Raw genomic sequence first — 5,975 nt, 5'->3', positions numbered from 1 at the left:
TTTAGATAAAAGCGAAATACCACTTCAGGTGGAGAAAACCACCTGAATAATAAAAATATTACAACAGTTCACTGCAAACCCATATGATGCACTCGATCCACTACAGATTACATGCAGTCTAACACCAATTAGGTGTTGTGATGAGAAGCTATTTTATTTTCTGTTTTTCAAGAGTAGTCGAGGGAAGAACCGAAAGTTAAGCAACGTTAATGTTTTGAAACTTTTAGCTTTTAACTATCCCTTTGTTACTTTTAGCTTTGAGTTAGTGTTTTGCTTCATTTAGCTTTAACAGTTCCGTTTCAGCTTCTGCTAATATCAGCCCTCGGTGTATTTTATTCTTTATTTTGCAGAAAATTCAAATTTTCTAGTTTCAGTTGAGATGACCAAATTCTCCAGCATCTTGTCCTTGTGTGGCTTTTTGTGCATTTGCTTAATGTCTTTTATTTATTTATTTATTTATTTATTTATGTAACTGAAGCTTGTCTGTAACAAGAACACAGTGTGCACATTTACCATTTTCACTCCCCAACAGGAAGTCCTGTTTGGTGTACAGCCTCTTTTAAAAACTATAGGAAGTGTTGCATCAGATGTGGGCCTCTGTGCTGTGTTGTAGTTAATACACTACCCACAGAAAACCTTATCTAACCTCCATCAGACATTTCTTACAAACAACAACAAATATTTGCATGAGATTATGGTTCCTGTAGGCATTTAAGTGACTCATTCTCTTATTTCCAGCAGAATGAGAGCAAACAGCAGTGTTTCTGAGTGATGCATTAGAAGTCTTGCAAGCTCAGTGGTGATGACTTGTGAGGAGGACAAAATCCTTATTTTGTCACTGCTTGGACGGAATATGATTAATTAAAAATTAAATAAACAAGACAATGCAATTTCAAAAAGAATTGAAATATGTTGTCTGCACAATGAGGATGTTTCTATTTACATTTTTATATCCAGGGACTCCCAGCACTGGAGGAGATCATCACCCCTCCAAACACACACACACACACACACACATAAACACACCACCACCTGTCTTTGAACTGCTGTCTTCAGGTACAAAAAGCTTCCCTCACAATTAGACTACGGTTAGGGTTAGGGTTCCCCCCTAGTGGTGATTTATCCCAAACCAAAATGCTCAAAACCAAACCTGTAGTTACACAAATACTATGCTTAAGTAATATATATTTATATATATATATATATATATATATATATATATTTTTTTTTTTTTTACTGTTAATGGACACATGCGCTCTATGCACAAATATTTGCACTTACACAATACTTGCTATGTAGTATTTATCTATCTACAACTACAGTCATTAAGTATTTTAGTCTCATTTTACACCTCAGTTGTCCTTTGAAGATCCTTCATATAATGTATTAAAATTTTTATTTTATAAAGACATTATTACAACTACCTCTTCATCTATTTGAGCTGCAAACCTAATAACCTTGGATTGTGTATCACAATAAAACATTCTATTCTCCTCTATCTTATTGTAAGTCAGCCTTTCTTAGTAGAAGTAGTTTTGTTGCTGATATAACCAACTGTTTTCATCCATGGAAAGCCATATTTAAAAAAAAAAAAAAATTCTGCTTTTTTTTAAACAGCAGATTTCAGTGTAGCTCATGGAACTAAATAGTACCCTGTGACATGTTTGACAGACATATTTCTTCTCATTTTTTTCTGTGTTTTGCGATATTCTTGTTGTAGATTTGCCTCCTTTTGTGGGCACAGATGCATCCCATTCGTCGCTCCTCCTTCTTGATGTCCGTGTATGCAGAGGCTGCAGTCAAACCTTTTCTACGTGGTTTTTGTTTTACATATAGAGTGATAAAATTTGATAAGGAAGGGTTTTTATAAAAGAAATTGCCAATTTGCTCGTCTGTCTGTGGGACCACCCAGCTCCCTCTTTGTACTGTATATTTATCAGGCTGTGCTTGGAGAGGTTAATCACTGAGTCGTGCTCCCAGAGCTGCAGCGGGTCTTTTGCCATTCTGGACTACCAGCAGCTTGCAGGTGGGTTCATGAATCATCTAGATTGTGTTTGCGCAGCTGGCTGCAGCCCTCCACTCTCTCAGCTGCAACCACAGCCACCATATCAATTTCAAGCAGGCAAATATTTGTAATCACCTTCAATGACTAAACCCTGCAGGTTAATGATGTGGCAGATGGCGAAGGGGTGTGTGGTGTTATGAAGCAAGTTAAAAACAGAAAAATAGATCAAAATAGTCTGTTTTAAAATTTGGTCTGTTATGCAAATTTTTCTTCAAAGATGTGTCTTAGTAAAACCTGTGAAGAATTATTATTGTGAGATGTGTTAGCGCCCAGAGTTTGAGTTGAGGATGAGTTTCAGTTACTACCAACATGCTCAGCATCTAAGAGCTGAGTTATTACCATGTATGTGTTGGCTAACATTAATTAGCTCTGGTGGCAGTCTAGAATTGGGATGATTATGATGAATTGTCTGGAGGCTCATGAGATATTTTGCTAACAGACAAACAGGGTTGACAATAACAGTTAAAGCTGAAGTTTAAAGCAAATATGTTGTGCGATGTGTAGTGCTTGGAGTATGTGTTGCGGATGACTCTCAGCTACTACCACACTAAATTTTAGCTCAGTATTTGTAAAACTACCTGAGTTATAACCATTCCTGTGTTGGCTAATGTTGATTGGCTGTGGTGGCCATTTTGAATTGGATTATAGATGTGCACCCAGTGATTACATTTTGAAAGTTTCATTAAAATGTAAAATAACTGATTCATGATATATTTTGTTAACCTGACAGACAAATGAGCACACAGGCGTAAGCAAAACTTTGTTGCCTTTTTGCTTTTGGCTGCAGGCGATTTAAAAAGTCACTGTTGTTTGTTTTTAGGCTCAGCTGTGAAGGTTACGCCCTATATTGTCTGAAAATTAACACGTTAACACTGTGGAAATTGAACTGGATGGCAGCGAGCTCTGGAATTCAAGCTGCTCACTTAGACTTATTCACACACTGCAGGGTTTGTTTCATAAAAAACAAGTTTCAATAGGACTTTCCCCTTCTGCATCATACTTTCCCATAAGTTTATTTGTCCGAAAAACGGACAAATAAAAAGATAAAAAAGATTTCTGTATATTTAGTCAAAATAACATAAAAGCTCAAATGGATTTGTGATGAAACCTCAGGCTGAAAAACCACGTCTGTGAAATCCATCATGGTTTTCACGAGCTGTCCCCAGTGATCAGCGCTGCCTGGAACGTTCTCCAAACCCAAACCATGCTGGTTCTGACCCGACACACGGGTGTGCTCTCACAGAGTGTCTCTGTTAAGAACCCCGCAATTTATAAACGTTTATCTGACCACAGAGGCCAAATCAAAGGCTGGGAAGGAGGAACAAATTAACAGAAAGGTATTTAGCTTTTCTTAGGGACCTCATTTAAAAACCCACAGTATTCATGAAGCAGCGCTGTGCAGTTATGTTTTTATAGCTGAATAAACTATAAAGTTACTTTGTAATTTCATGGCCACCAACGTACCAATTTTGGGACCCAAGTTTTGTTTGGGCTTTGTTTGTTTGCATTTTTCTGCGAGAGGCTTTTCATGTTTTCTGACACTGAGCTCTAATTTTCACAGGATGCGGGTTTTTGTAAAAGTTGTGTGGCAGGTGCCTTGTGTCTGCTGGCAGGAGGTTGGTTGGACATTAATAGCTGCATCTGGCACTCATTCTGTATTCATAAGCCATATATATGTGTATATGTATGTGTGTGTGTGTGTGTGTGTTAACTTGCACTTTGTGTGCAGGTTCTGGTGTTTTCAGGGAAAGAATGAGCTCTGCCTTTCACGTCTCGGAATTTAGTATCAACTGTATAGCTCAATGCTCAGTTTGTTGTACAACCATCTTTTCTAAAAGTCCCTTTTTCTCTAAAATTCTGTTTTATTGTAAAATAATCAAAGTCTTCCATCAACCAAGAAATATTTCTTGTCTAACATGATTCAATGAGTTCAGTGATCTCACTATAAATTGTCAAAATAAGGAATGTGCAATGGAAAAACACCACAATCGCAGCAAGTCTGAAAAGACAAAAGTTTTGTGTATAAATCATTTAGCCTGTTTTTCATGTGAGAGTGCAGGAAAGTTTGTTTCCAACACCTTTTTCTCTCTTTCTCCAGCGCCCATTTAGCCACTTAGCTCCCTGTGAGCCTCCGGTGGGTTCTGTAAGCACACTGTGAGACATAAACACACAGTCCCACCAGACTGAGCTGATAGCACCCAGCTTGTCTCAGGCCCAACAGGTGACAAATCCAAGAATCAGTTTTATAAGAAATAGATTGATAGTCATTTCATAAAGTCAAATTATTTAAAAGGACAAAATTTACCAGAAGTTACAACAAATGGAGGAATAAATATATTTTTTTTTTTTTTTGCCAGGGTTAATATTATATAATATATTCTAATTTTAATTAATTTGCTTGATACTCCATGTCCAAAACCACTGAGACAATCTGAGCTCTTGACACATTTTTTCCTGTTGGGAATTAAAAACAGTGAGTGAGACTGGCCAGCAGGGGGCACCAGATCACTTCTAAATACAGCCCTGATCCTAAATCTTAGTTTTCTTCCTTGGGTTAGAGGTGGTTTCAGCAGCAGTTTAAAATCTGAGACAATTTAAATCATGGTCTTCTGTTAAAACAACATCTTACAAAACAAAACAAAACAAACTAAAACAACAAAATAGCACCTGATAACTCATAATGTGACACAGACTGAATCAGTAATTTTATGTATCTTAAATGTACTACAACATCTTTTATTTAGAGTTTACTTTTATCATTTATTTGAACCCTTTTTCTGGCTCAGCTGTCATCATCAGATTGCGTTAAAGCAGCTGTGAGGAAGAAAAGGTGAACTGCGGAGCTCATAAATAGTCCCGCTGACCAAGTGACACAGCTTCAAAGAGAATCTCTGTCATCGGATGAACTTGTTGCCGTCACCAATACAAGTTTAGCTTGGCCAGCTGTTTGTGTGTGTGAGTGTGTGTGTTGGGTGGGGTGAGTTTGTTTTTAGATTGACATCACTGGGCCACCAACCAGGACAATGGCTGACACCTTTTGGTTGAAGTTTTCTGTGTGTGTGTGTCAGAACAAGTATTGTTTATTACACTGTATTATCATCTTTGCAGATTTTATTTTCCTAAAAACTCCACTTTGTTTTCATCCATTTTTTTTTCAACATCAAAATCTACTTATTTGACAGTGAAGATTCAAATAATAGTCTACATTTAGATTGATAAATAAATTGGCTTAGTATTAAAAATAACCCAAAAAGTACATTTTCAGTATCCAGTTTACTGCTTTTGTTTGTGTCTTAATAAACTTAACACTTTTTTTGGACTGTGGGTTTGATAAAAAACAAAACATTTTAAAAACATTACCCTGGATAGTCAGAAGTATTTTTAAATTAATTTGAAATTTAGAAAAAAAAATCAGAACAATTACTTTATTTCCCAAACAAACAGTATGATTTGCAATAAGAAATGGAAAAGGAAAATTTGAAGCTTGATATTGACGGTTCTTATATAAATTTAAAAAAAAATAACCACAAATTTCTAACAACTATAGACGACTTTGTTGAAAGAAATTGTAAAATAATTGGTTTTAAAAACTTCTTAAACTTTGTTGAGTTTTCAAAAAACAAACCAAATATGTGAAATTCTAAAAAAAAAAAACCAAACCATTTTAATCCTTTTGCCTGCCTGAAAAATGTAAATAATCAAAGTAGCTGATGTGTATAACTGTTGAATATTTAAACAAACAATTATTGACATTATGGCTTCCTGTAGTCCTGGGAGCAGGCTGATGATGTGTTTTGCAGCCTGCAGGGTGTTTGAGCATTCCAGTAACAGCATCATCCTCTCAGTCCCCATCTTTGTTCTATAACTTTGATCTTTAGCTTTCNGCACAAATAATCACAATAACACAAAT

Source organism: Kryptolebias marmoratus, linkage group LG1, assembly GCF_001649575.2.
Source record: "Kryptolebias marmoratus isolate JLee-2015 linkage group LG1, ASM164957v2, whole genome shotgun sequence".
NCBI lineage: Eukaryota > Metazoa > Chordata > Actinopteri > Cyprinodontiformes > Rivulidae > Kryptolebias > Kryptolebias marmoratus.
Note: the sequence above shows the minus strand (reverse complement) of the source record.